The sequence below is a fragment of the Suricata suricatta genome, chromosome 1 (assembly GCF_006229205.1).
Source record: "Suricata suricatta isolate VVHF042 chromosome 1, meerkat_22Aug2017_6uvM2_HiC, whole genome shotgun sequence".
Lineage (NCBI taxonomy): Eukaryota > Metazoa > Chordata > Mammalia > Carnivora > Herpestidae > Suricata > Suricata suricatta.
Window position 1 is genome coordinate 2,303,922 of NC_043700.1, and position 13,072 is coordinate 2,316,993.

Below are 13,072 nucleotides of genomic sequence, written 5' to 3' on the forward strand. Positions count from 1 at the left end.
ATTCCTAATCACCAAGCTGTTAGCATACGAGATGCCTTTCAATAGACGAATGGTAAGCGTAGTATGTGGATCCCTACAGGTAGATCTTCTCAGCAATAAAAAGAAACAAGCTATCAAACCACTACGAGATATGGAGGGAACATAACTGCTTCCTGTTAAGTGAAAGAATCCAGTCTGAAAAGTTTCCATACTGTATGAATCCAATTATCTGTGTTCTAGACAAGGCAAAACTATAAAGATCATAAGATTATCAGTAGTTGCCTGGGGCTTGAGAGAACAGGTTGGAGGAATGAACAGTGGAAGGACAGAGACTTTAAAGGCAGTAGACTATTCTGCACGATTCTGCAAAGGTGCCTCCTAGACATTATGCAGTTCTCAGAACTCACAGAATCTACAGCTCAAAGAGTGCTACTCACCATGTGTAACTTAAAATAAATGCAGGTCAAAGGTTGGAGAATCCCTGGGGGGGAAGGAGACTTTGACAAAAGCATTTAACTGTATTTCAGATATACGAGTCAACCTCGCTAAAGGAGGTGGGGGGGGGAAAGGTGCTGACCTGGGAGCGGCAGAAGGAACGGAATCTGTGAGGTTAAAGACACACTGAATATTCACCACGCTCGGGTCTATGAGGTTGTTAACTGGGCGGAAAGAGGTCAACAGTGCTGAGATCGCTATAGGGGTGTACTGGAAGTGAACAATAAGTAAATGGAGGGAAGATGGCCATAGCCAGATTTCTCACCATTGGAGCGGGAATTTGTAGATAAGCAGGAGAGAGCCGTCCAGAATGACCCACATCGTAAAGTATTAGAGCGCCATATGTCGGCATGACTTTTTGCTTAGATTCATACAGACATAGATGGTTACGGATAAACTGTCGGACACATGCGTGTACACGAGTTGGCACATCTGTTCCTCTGCTCTATCGGCTGACGTGGCTTCCAGAACAGATGCAGTCATAGCAGTTAGAACACTGAGAGCCCAGACCTTGACTTACAATCCCGTTTTCCAAAAACGGAGATGAAAGGAGCCAGGTTGCTTGGAGAGATGACGGCTTTCCCAGTGGGGGCGGGATGTAAGTGAGCCCGGAATGCCTGTGACGCCAGAATGTAAGGAAGGACGGCCCCAAGTGAAAACTGAAAGAACTGGCCCAAACTTGACCGATTTCGGCAACAAAATAGTCGTGTTAGATGATACATCAAGCATCAACCAGATGTCCCAGAGTCCCTGCCGATCTGATGAATCCACGGGAGAGAGGGGGCAAGCCTCCTCTGCGAGGAATCCAGCTCAGCTCTGGAGACGCCCTGTGTTTGAGGAGGGAGGACATAGGCCCTCTCTGTGTGCATGAGGGCCATGCCCAGGGGCTCCTTCCGAAGCGGACAGCACGGCAGAGGTAGGGAAGGACGGACTGGCAGAGGAGGAACCTGGAAACACCCTTCACCACGGGATCAACTTCAACACCGGCCTTGGCAAAGCGTGCTGCTAACAGGTGGCTTTGGTAGGACATGAGACAAATGGCATCTTGCCCTGGAGACCTCCTTTCCCCGATCCTGTGCCCCCAGTGAGGAAGCCCATGAGGCAAACATCATGAGAAAAACATCAAATCCCAATCAAAGGGCATCCTACACTACGCCTGACTAGAGCTCATCAGAACTGCCAAAGGTCTTGCATAAAGGGAAACCCCGAGAAACTTTCACAAGAAGCAGCTGAAGGAACATGGTGACTCAGTGTAGCATCGTGGCCTGGGAGGGAGCCTGGAACAGAGAGGACATAAGGTAAAAGTAAGGAAATCTGAATAAACTGTGGACTTTAGTTATTCATTATCAATATTTGTTCATTCATTATAACAACTGCACCCTAATCAGGTAAGATGCTAATAGCAAGAGAAAATGGGTAGAAAGATGTATGAAAACTGTGTACTATGAGTTCAGTCTTTTTGCAAATATAAAATTGCTGTTAATAAAGTTTATGATTTCCCTCATATGTGGAATTTAAAGAACAAAACTGATGCACATAGGGGAATGGAAGGATAAATAAGACAAAAACAGAAAGGGAGGCAAACAATAAGAGACACCTAAATACAGGGAACAAACAGGTTGCTGGAGGGAGGCAGGGCTGGGCTAAATGGGTGATGGGTGATGGGCATTACGGAGGGTACTTACTGAGATGAGCACTGGGTGTTACATGTTAAGTGCTGAGTCACTGGGTTCTATTCCTATGTGTTAACTGACTTGGATTTAAATTAAATTTTAAAAATTAAAAAAATAAGAGATTTTAAAGAGAAAAAATGCAATAGAAAAAACCATTAGTTATTCATATATCAATTTGCAAAATCAAATTATAAGATACAAAAATGAAGTATCAGAATCATAAGATCAAAAGGGGGCACCTGGGTTGCTTAGTCAGTTAAACATCCAATTCTGATCTTGGCTCAGGTCATACATGATCTCACGGTTCATGGGTTAAGCCCCACATTGGGCTCTGAGCTCATGGATGGAGTCTGTTTGGGATTCTATTTCTCCTTCTCTTTGCCCCTCATCTGCTTGTGTGCTCCCTCCAAAAAAATAAATAAGTAAACTTTAAAAGAAAATAAAATATTAAAAGGAACAGAGAGGGAGACAGAGACAGAGGGAGTAAAAAGACAATGGTTGAAGTTTTCTAAAAAGGCACAAAAACCAGACTGAGGAAGCATTACAGGCATGCATACATGATAAATAAAAATTGGTTAAAATTAATTTAATCTCGGCACATCCACAAAATACCATCATAGCAACATCTAGATTAGTGTTTACCAAACACTGGCTAGGTGCCATACCCTCGTCAACATATAAAATTAAATTTCACATGGATCAAATACTTGGATTAAATTACATCAGAGTTTGGCAGAATGTATTTTTTAAATGGTTCAATTATATGCTTTCTATAAGAATTCACTTTAGCTCCAAAGACACAAATAGATTGAATGAAAAGTGACCTAAAAAACATACACCATGGAAATGGCAAGCAGGCATAGGGCAGGGATGGCCATCCTAATATCACACAAAATAGACTTTCAGTCAATCATTTTTATGAGAGACAAACATTATTGTTGACTTCTGGTTTATTCTATTGAGGTTGGAGAAGATACTCTGGATGATTTCAAACTTTTTAAGTTTCTGAGACTTTTTCTGTGGTTACGTGGTCTATCCTGGTGAATGTTCCACATGTGCTTGAGGGGGGAAACACACACACACACACACACACACACACACACATATTCATATATATATATATGTACATGTATGGACAGCTGTTTTTGTGTGCACTGTTGGGACATACTTTTCAGGTCCAGTAGTTTCACAGTACTATTCTTCTAGTCTTTTTATTTTGTATTATGTTTATATATGTATTTTTTGAGACAGAGTAAGAGAGAGAGTGAGCAAGCCAGGGAAGGGCAGAGACAGAGGGAGAAAGAGAATCTCAGGTAGGTCCTGTGCTATCAGTTCAGAGCTGGGTATGGGGCTCGATCCCACAACTGAGAGATCATAACCTGAGCAGAAACCAGGAGTCAGATGCTTAAATGACTGAGCCACTCAGGCACCCCTCCAGTACTGTTCTTCTAGTTTTTACTGATGTTCTGTCCCATCATTCTGTCTAGTAGTGTAAGTGGTATACTGATGTTTTCCACTATTATGTAAAATTGTCCATCCTTTCATTTCTGTCAATTTTACTTTATGCATTTTAAGGATCTCCTGATCAAGCATGTATATGTTTATAACTGTTTTATCTTCTTGATGTGTTGAGCCATTAGTCAACATATAGCATTGGATTTTCAATGGCTTCACTGACAAGTAGATGAAAATCAAAGAATGGCTTCACAGCTTGAAGAAAAAAAACCATAGCTCTAAATTAGAATTGATCACAAGGCCATCAGTTAAGAATGATGGTATGTTAATGACAATTTGGAGCAAAGAAGTTATCAAAAATGTAACTCTTAAATGCTCATACTTGGGATGATATATGAGGTATGAACCACCCCAACAGGTGAGTAAGACAATGGCATGGATTGAGGGGAGCTGGGAACCTAAGGAAGGCGAGGAGCGGGGCCGGCCCACCGAATGATAGTCAGGAGATGCAGGGCACCTGGGGGGCCATCAGCTCAAACTGGAATGGGTCAGAAATCTCAGGGACACATTCACTGTATGAAAGGGAATTGACAGAATGTCAAACTGAAAGAAGTTCTAGAATGTCTTGTCACTAGAACACATGGGGTAGAGAGGGCAAGACATTAGGAACTGAAAGTGATAGAGTTCTTCTGGAAGAGAGACAGAGCATGTGAGGTCCTTGGTGGCCATAACGATGGAAGAGCTGGTGTTCTCTAAGCTAAACTGCAGTAGAAAAAAAAGCAGGGAGGACACATGGAAAGTATCGTGGGGGGAGGGAAGGAGGGAAGCTGGGCAAATGGCCATCCTCCATAACAAAGTGCAATGAACACTGTCACAGAATAAAAATCAATAATTAGCAATTAAAAGGTAATGCTCATAATTAGGGAAGCAAATATAAAAAGAGTAATGGAAAGAACTGAATGTGGTAGCCTCTTGGGGGGAGGACAGGGGAGCTGCTGTACCGTGTAAAATAATGTTAACTCTAAATTAGGAGCAAGCAGAATTCTACTAAAACTGAAAACTGAATAAAAAAATACAATGATGAGAAAGGGATGCAGTGATATCCTAATGGGTATAAAGAGTTCATGTGTTTCCTAAAACTCAAATCTACTGCCATTTCAGTATGAGTGCTAGCTGTTGGTGTTGATCAAAGAAGGAAATCATAGTCTACTAGGTTTTTCACATTTTCTAAAATATAAGCAGAGCATCTGAAGAAAGGGAAGTTTGAAGACAGACTCACAGCTAATATGTGTTCACAAGTAGGTTGATAAGACTGAGTGGCCAGCACGGGTCTGAATCTTAGTTTATCACTAATTTGACAATTCTGCCTTCCTGATTACCTTTAGTGTAAAATACACTGAATGAGGATAATTATGCTTCTTTATTCTGTGTGCAACCTAACAGAACCACATATAAGCCCAATTTGTTCCTTCTGATTGACGGAGCCATTTGGACACCCTTAATTTCATCGGTTAGTTTTCTGCATAATTGAGTTGTACAGCTAATTAGTGCACAATGAAATAACAAAAAGGTCAACTGGTGAATAATGGAAATTCTCTACTTGAATAGCAAGATACCATGTTGAAGGCAATGACTTCTATGCAATGTCACTTCCGCCAGAATTGTGAGTCAGGCTTTCATTTCAGGTCTAGAAATTTTCATTTATTTTTAATTAGGTCACTGAATTGGAGCTTTGCAAGAAAATGAGCAGAGAAGTGATTTATTTACACACCGAGGATCCTCAATCATGGGTTAATACGTGTAAGCAGCTTAAATAGTTCACGACACATCATAAATGCTCCATAAATATTATGTATTGTAACCATTACTCCAAACCTAAAGGGATGTGTCACTATTCTGCAGCAGATTTAATAAATAAACCTCATGTTCTGTACAGTCACACGGAGGACTTAGCAGCGGCTCCCTTTTCTTTATTTTTCACACATATTTTGCTCTAATGAAATCAATGCGCCTTTGTCCTTTATTTCCAAAATATCCCTGTAAGAATTAGAGTCTGTGAAATGAAGCACTTCTCTCTCTGCACTACATTCAAATGTACTATTTGCCTTCTCTGCTCCTCACCCAAGGCCACGCCAGTTCTGTGGTGGGGGCTCCAAATATAAACTCCTGGCCTCTTCTGTAGCCTCAACACTTAGAGAGGTCAGCTTTACTTCCCTCTAGTTCCCTATCCCGAGATCTCTCTGTGTCCCTACGAAGGTCCCCTGTGCTGACATCCCGAACATGATTCTAACCCACCCAATGTAATATTATTGACTTTTTAGACAGAACCAAGCCATAAAGAGAAGAGTCGATGGATGGTAATACATTCTTCTGAGCATACCTTCAAATAGGGAATCTAAAGTAAGAAGTTTAATAGAAAATTCCAAAGATACAAAGAGTATGAGGCAAGAAGTATTGGGTTTCACTGATTCTATGATGTAATTTATTTATTTATGTATTTATTTATTTATTTATTTTTCATTTTAACACGTCTGACACCGAAATACAGGAATAGGTCTTACCACCATGGCTGTCCAGCACTGGGATGGACTGAGCCACCCAGATGCACCAAGAGCATTATTAATGAAAGTCACCCTAGGACTGCTTGTTGTATGCCGTCCTGGCTTTTCCTCTTCCATCCCAAGGTAAGAAGCGGTCAGGCACTGTATTTTAAGCTGTATTTCTCCAATAGTGAGAGGGCCAAGCATTTTTATATGTGTGAGTGCATTTTCTTTCCTATGATAGTCTGTTCACATATTTTAAAATTTTCATTAGGTATAATATGCAGAGAGAAGAGTTGATGCCATTAGACAGTTGTGCTTTCTTCCTGTAGCTACAATTGCACTTTTTTTTATTTAGAGGAAAAAAGGAGAGAGACAGAGAGAGAGAGAGAGAGAGAGAGAGAGACAGAGAGAGAGAGACAGAGAGAGAGAGAGAATCCTAAGCAGATCCCACACTCAGCAAGGAACCTGAGGCAGGGCTCAAACCCACAACCCTGGGATCATGACCCAAGCAAAAATCAAGAGTCAGATGGTCAACCGACTGAGCCACCCAGGGGCCCCTTTACTTTATTTTTATTTATCTTTCACTATCACTCAGATATTTTTATCCCAAGTGGTCAGATGCAAAGAGGGAGAAGAGCATTTAATAGACACTTTTCTGGAGGTCCTTCACAGAGATCCCTGCGTCCACACTTTGACCGGTGCAGACCCCTGACGGGCACCGGCGAGCACTGTGTGGACCACGTGAATCCAGGAGAATCTCAGGGCCGAGCAGGCAGGAACTTCTAAACCCTAAGTGCCCTGTTGGCCAGGATCCACCCAGAAGATTTACCAGGCAGGCTATGTAATGCCTGCTGTTGTGTGAAAAATAAAGAAAAATCAAGCAAGGGCCTGAGCAAACCCTCCCAGTTCAAAAATCAGTCTCTAGAGCCTCCTTTTACCCTGACCATTACTCAGAAAGTGGCTGACAGATGAGTTCTTCTGGAAACAGCTTTAATTAGGGACCAAAACTCCCGAGTCAGGCGGTAGACCGGGAGAAGGTGGAGGAAGCAGGCATGGACATCTCCGAGGGTGCGTAGGGGCCGGAGCCAGATGGCCATGGGTAACGGCCACTGTGGAATGCCACGAATGCCTCAACTGCGGTCCAGGAATGAGTATCTTTTGTGATGAAAGGGAGCGCCGTCATCAGATTGCAGAGCAGACACAACACCAGAGTCTCAGGGGCCAGAAGGGTGTGGTCAGTGTCAGCCAGCGGGACTGGACAGCAATACTGTAACCTGAAAAAGAGTCCCCGGGGGAAGCACGGCCTTTGATGGGGTCAAAGGTCCGATGCGGTGACGCAGGGAGCAGGCGGACTCTGAGTCAGCATCAGAGCCTGGGCATCGGTGCGTGCCCCTGGATACGCTCCCACAGCTGTCACGCTGCAGGGCTCGGGGTCACTGGGCCAGTCTGAACAATAGATGCTGACCAGGTGCTGGACTCCACTCAGTCTCATCAGAGGACGTGCCCTCCTCACTGGCATCCCCGTGTGGGGTCCAGGGGGTCCACCAGCCGCCACACTTCATTTCCACAGTTTATAGCCCGTAACAGGCGGGTCTCGAACCTGCCAGGTTCAAGAGAGAAAACACAGGCCGTAACTGACACGCTGAGAACCGGCAAGGGCTGAGGCCCACGGAGCAGACAGACCATCCCGGAGAGTGCTGGCTGGAGCCAGGAGAGGGTCTGAGTTCTTCCCACCGGGGAGCAATGGCGTTCTCTCTGTGCGGCTGAGGGTGAAATGAGGTCCCTACAAAAGTCCGGGGGACTCCCTGAGTTTAGCTCAGCGGAACCATCCCTGACGCTGGCCCAGCCTTCTAGGGAAAACCGGAAATGATGACCGATGCTACGTCTTCCCGTGAGTACTTCTTAAACTCCTGCAGCTTGACAATATTTTTGCGTCTCAGTTTTCCCTCTGAACGGGGAAAAAATAATCTCTACCTGATGGAGCCTTTACGTCTTAATACATCTAACAGGCATGTAAGCTCCACGGGGTCGGCATCGTGCAGCTTCTCCGGTGATTACGTAAGGTCGTCCTCAGACTCCTGAGCCTGTGCATTCGGGCTGCTGCTCCGGTTTTGTCCTGTGGTCTTCCTCCCGGGGCCACAAGCCGCACCTGCAAGGAAACGGTGCACTGTGAGCGGAGCCCTTGGGGCCGCACCGGGGACCCCTTGCTCTTCAGTCCCCGAGGTTAATCGCCCTGGGACAGGGCGGGGCGGGGCATCTCAGTGAGTTACACTGTGGCTAATGTACAAGGCGGCCCGTTTCCTTGTCTTTCTTTTCTTTCCTTTCTCTTCTCTTGCATCTCTCTCTTTTTCTTTTTTTATTGCATCATGACTTGTTTTCTGCCAAGTGCCACGAATCATATTCGGTTATCTTTTCCACTCACTCCACATAAACGCTGCCCAACCGCTTGCCTTGCGCTCAAGGGCAGGCAGGCCTGGCTGGGTTGTAAGTAGCTGACATTTTGAGCGGGGACGTGGATGAAGACACGCGTTTGCTGAGCCCTACGCTTTCCATCGAGGGGGCCGGGTATCCTTTGAGCGCTGCTCTCCAGGGTCTGAGGGCGTCTTGGACTGACTGGATCATGGCAAGTTAATCAGGCTGTGATGACACAGTCATGGGGCTGGGCCAGCAGTGACAGCAGGTCACGCAGAGGGGCTCCCGCGGAAGCACAGATCCCTCTGATTGAACGGCTGCCTCACCCACATTGCGGGCATCTACAATCTCTCAAGATCTGAGAAACGCAGACACCCTCCTGTGGCTCGCTGCCGGGCATGAGTCCGCACCTGCAGGATGCACTTTCCTTCCGGCTGGCCATCTGTCAGCAGGTGCCCAAGCAGTCCTTGTCCTGTCAGAGGCGGGGCTGCTCAGAGGGGCCGGGTCAGGGAACTTGTGCGAAATTCCAAACCACAGCAGCCTGCAACAGCTTGCTTCCCTCCCCTCCTGGCCCCCGTGACCCCGGGTCTGCACCCGAGTCAGGGGCCTTTCTAAACACATGCCCATCATGTGGTTCCTCTGCTCACAATCTCCACCCGCTTCTGGTTTCTGTGGGAGGAATATGTGCCTTGCTTGGCTGTCCCCGCCTCGCCTCACAGCCCCGCCCATCGGCTCCCCCCAGCCCCGGGGCTCCCCCAGATCTGGCTTTGGTGGCTGGTGAGCATCTCAGCTCGGATGCCAGCGGGGTCACACGGACAGTGGACACCCACGGCCGCCCACCAGGCTTTCCCACCCATTGCTCCTTGTTCCACCTCATAGCACGTATCATCCAGTTTTCCCAGTTAGGGGCCACGCTGTCATCCACTGCACGGACTGCGTGTCTCTGAAATGCGGGCACCTCATGATGCCAGAAATGACTTTAGCCCTGTAATTGCTGTGTCTGAAAATCCACCTGCTTGAAGATGTGATAAACTGCTGCCCTTCCCCCAGGAGTAGACAGTGTGCCTTTCACCCAGATCCAAGGCAACACTGACCATCACAGTCTCTTCAAGTTTCTCCCCAAGGACAACAGTGACACAAATGCCCCTGAGCAGCATTTCAAAACTGACGAGTCCAGTTAAGCATATCACATACTTATTGGCCAATCGGTCTTCCCCTTTGTTGGTTTGAGGTGGTTCCTACTGGGTTATCTCCATTTGGAAGGAGTGTTCATGGCGTGATCTGTGAACACACAGCTACTCGGGGAGGGTAGGGGGTTGACCTTTGGAAATACAGCCCAGACACCAGTGGGGTCCACTGGGGCCAAGATGCGGTGTTTCCCTCGAGGCATGCTAGGCAGCTACAGCGTCCTGCTGCAGTGACACTCCTGGGAAGCTGCATCATTCCTCCGAGTGGTGGTTCCATTTAGCAACAGGGATCTATTGCCCCCTCTCAAGCAAGAAGCCATCTGGGTCACAAGAGCATTCACATTTTAGGAATGGTACTTGCGGACCGTTTTTCTCCCACAAATGCCACATGACACACTTCACAGGGGCACCTGCCTGGGATCTGTACGACTAGGCTGTTGGGAGACCAAGCAGGTGCCCAGGTCTACAAGTTGACAGGACATTCTCCTCTGTCCCCTGCCCTGTCCTTATGGCCAGACCTCCAAGGACACATACTATTGTGTGCATGTCATGGACCCGGAAGAAGGTATTTCCTACTTCGGGACCTGCTAGGGTACTTTGCTCCTTAGAGACGCGTAAAAAGTATGATGATTTCCAGTCACTTGCTTAAATAATTCTGACATAACACTAGGTATGAGATAAATTGGCTCTAATAAACAAAGACAGTGTTTTCACGCCTGTGATTGTTTTACAGACATCGACCCTTTCAGCCCGAAGGGTTTCAATTGGCCCTTTCAGCCAAAAAATCAGGAGGAGAGAACAGAATGTGAGATAGAACAGCTTTCAAACTGTCACCCTGGCGTCGACATTCCATGTTCGGCATTAGAAGTAGATCTCAAACATCAGGTCAAACACTCTCTTATAAATCACATTAACATGTGGGGAAATTCAAATATTTTCACAGTAGGGAGCGAACGTCAGCCACTAATCCTGCCAAGGAAAGACAAAGCAGTGCGTGCAACAGGAGACAGCCCAGAAGGAAGGAAGTTTCCAGGCTAGAGTCCACGTAACAGAAAAGCTGTGTGCACCACAAGCCCATTTTGTTTGTTGGGATCACACACTCAGCTTGAAGAAGCATCTGACTTTGTAATCTGCCAAACTGGGGTTTTCGGTGGGAAACTGACAAGGCAGAGTCTCCCAACTTTGTGTGAGGTTTAAATTCTCTCCCCTTGAAATTCTTTCCCCTTGAAACTCTAAACTGTTTTATATTTCGCTCTGTCTTAGAGAGGAAAACTCCATGGCTCAGGTTGGGTATGGCCATTTGTCTAAGTCAGGCACGGTATGCTCAACTCATTTAAGTCCCGGCTCCTTCTTTCCAGATCGAAACAAATCACTGTCAGCCCACACGCAATCCAGCGGCAAAGCCATTTCAGGGATTTTCTTTGCTTCCCCGCGTCCCACTTGCAACGACATCATGACTTGGCAACTGTAGATATTCCCTCTTCCATGACTTCCAGTGAGAGAGTGGATTGTGGGCACCAGAATGCTATGATCCTGAGCTGACAACGCCCCTAAATTCCTCAATGTTGCCTTTGGAAATCGACATAGGGTATGTGGTTTTCCAGAGATTTTGTTCTTCGTAGAGAATTTGGAAGAGAGACCCCTGGTGCTTTTGTTCTTCCCCCTGAGAGGACCCATGCTGATGGCCGTCCTGTTGGGAAGGGCTCCATAAAACACATGGCCCAGCACACACAGCAGGGGACAGTATACAAAGAGTCCCTTACAGTCTGCGCACAGAAAGGATTCATACCCAAGATTCCTGAGTCTTGAACTTGGTGTTTTATCTTGGCCTAGATCTCAAAAATATCGACATCCCTGATCAACCGTTGGCCAAGGTCTTTGCCAAGCCAGCCATAGCTGCTCTGGCTGCTCACAAATTCAGTCTGTCTCATTGCTTTAGTACCTTTTGGAAGTCATTCATTCATCGTAACCAGCACACAAATTGTGAATGTGGGGTGTGGATATTCCAAAACCAGTTTGTCAGAAATGGACACTCTGACTCTAAATAGACGTGGCAACTGCTACATGGAAAGAGAAGGGGTATTGACAACTGAACGTCCAACTCATTAGCCAAAACTGGAAAATGTTCTTGGATCATGTTCTCTGTACGTTGAATTGGGCCAGCAAATATTTATGGTCAGAGAAATCTATAACTTCCCCAAATCATGATTCTAGCATATAGCATGGCAAGGATTTAAATCCAAGCTTTTATGACCCCAAAGATCTTTTCTATAACAAAACATAGGACACATTTTAGAGACTAAAGGGGACATCTTGTATAAAAGCAATGATGAAATCAAGTTGTAGAGGACTCAGGACAAGGAAGAGAATTTGGAGCCGGCTCTGTAAGTCATTGGCTGTGTGGGGCGTGTGAGAGTGCCTACGAGGGAAAGTGACACCCTGAATTAAATCAGATGGTATAGAGTGAGTTGGGAAAGATCAGAGTCAGTAAGCCCATCTTGTAAAGTGTCGTGACGCTCCAAGATTCACTGCTTTTCCAGGAAGTATTGATTGAAATGATCAAATACAAATACTGATTAAATCAGGAGCTCATAGAATGACTAAATGTTTTGAGACCTGAAAAATTGCTGAGGCTGTATAATACCAATAATGTGGATGAGGGGGGAAGAGGCCATCCTGAGGGGCCCTGGGACTCCACTGAAAACTCAGAAACTGTAACCTGGTAGGTGGGGACTTTCACATTTTAATCTGAATGACAATAGGTAAAGCTTGGTCTAATGTCTTTCATTTAAAAAGGAATACATTTTAGTGTCAATAAACGATCAAGAATATACCAGGAATTAGCTCATTTTATAAACAGAATCAATGAAAAGCAATGAGAAATGCATACCGTACTATAATTTTTGCACTTGTAATATTTGGGAGAAGTCACAGATTCAGAAATATCAGAGGCCGAGTTTGGCCTCAGTGTTGTTTCCCCTCAGGTTGACTTATGAAACTGAGTGAGACCAGGAAATCGTCACCAGACAACAAAAAAGTGAAGAAAGCAAGGACACTGGATAGATTTTAGCAGAGCTCAGTGAAATGAAGAATAACCCTTTTAAGATGGTTTCTTTCCAGACTTCCTCCTCCTCCTCCCCTTCCTCCTCCTCCTCCTCCTTCTCCTCCTCTTCCTCCTCCTCCCCTTCCTCTTCCTCCTCCTCCTCCTTGCTCTTCTCCTCCTTCACTTCCTCTTCCTCCTCCCCTTCCTCCTCCTCCCCTTCCTCCTCCTCCTCCTCCTCTTCCTCCTCTTCCTCCTCCTCCTCTTCCTCCTCTTCCTCCTCCTCCT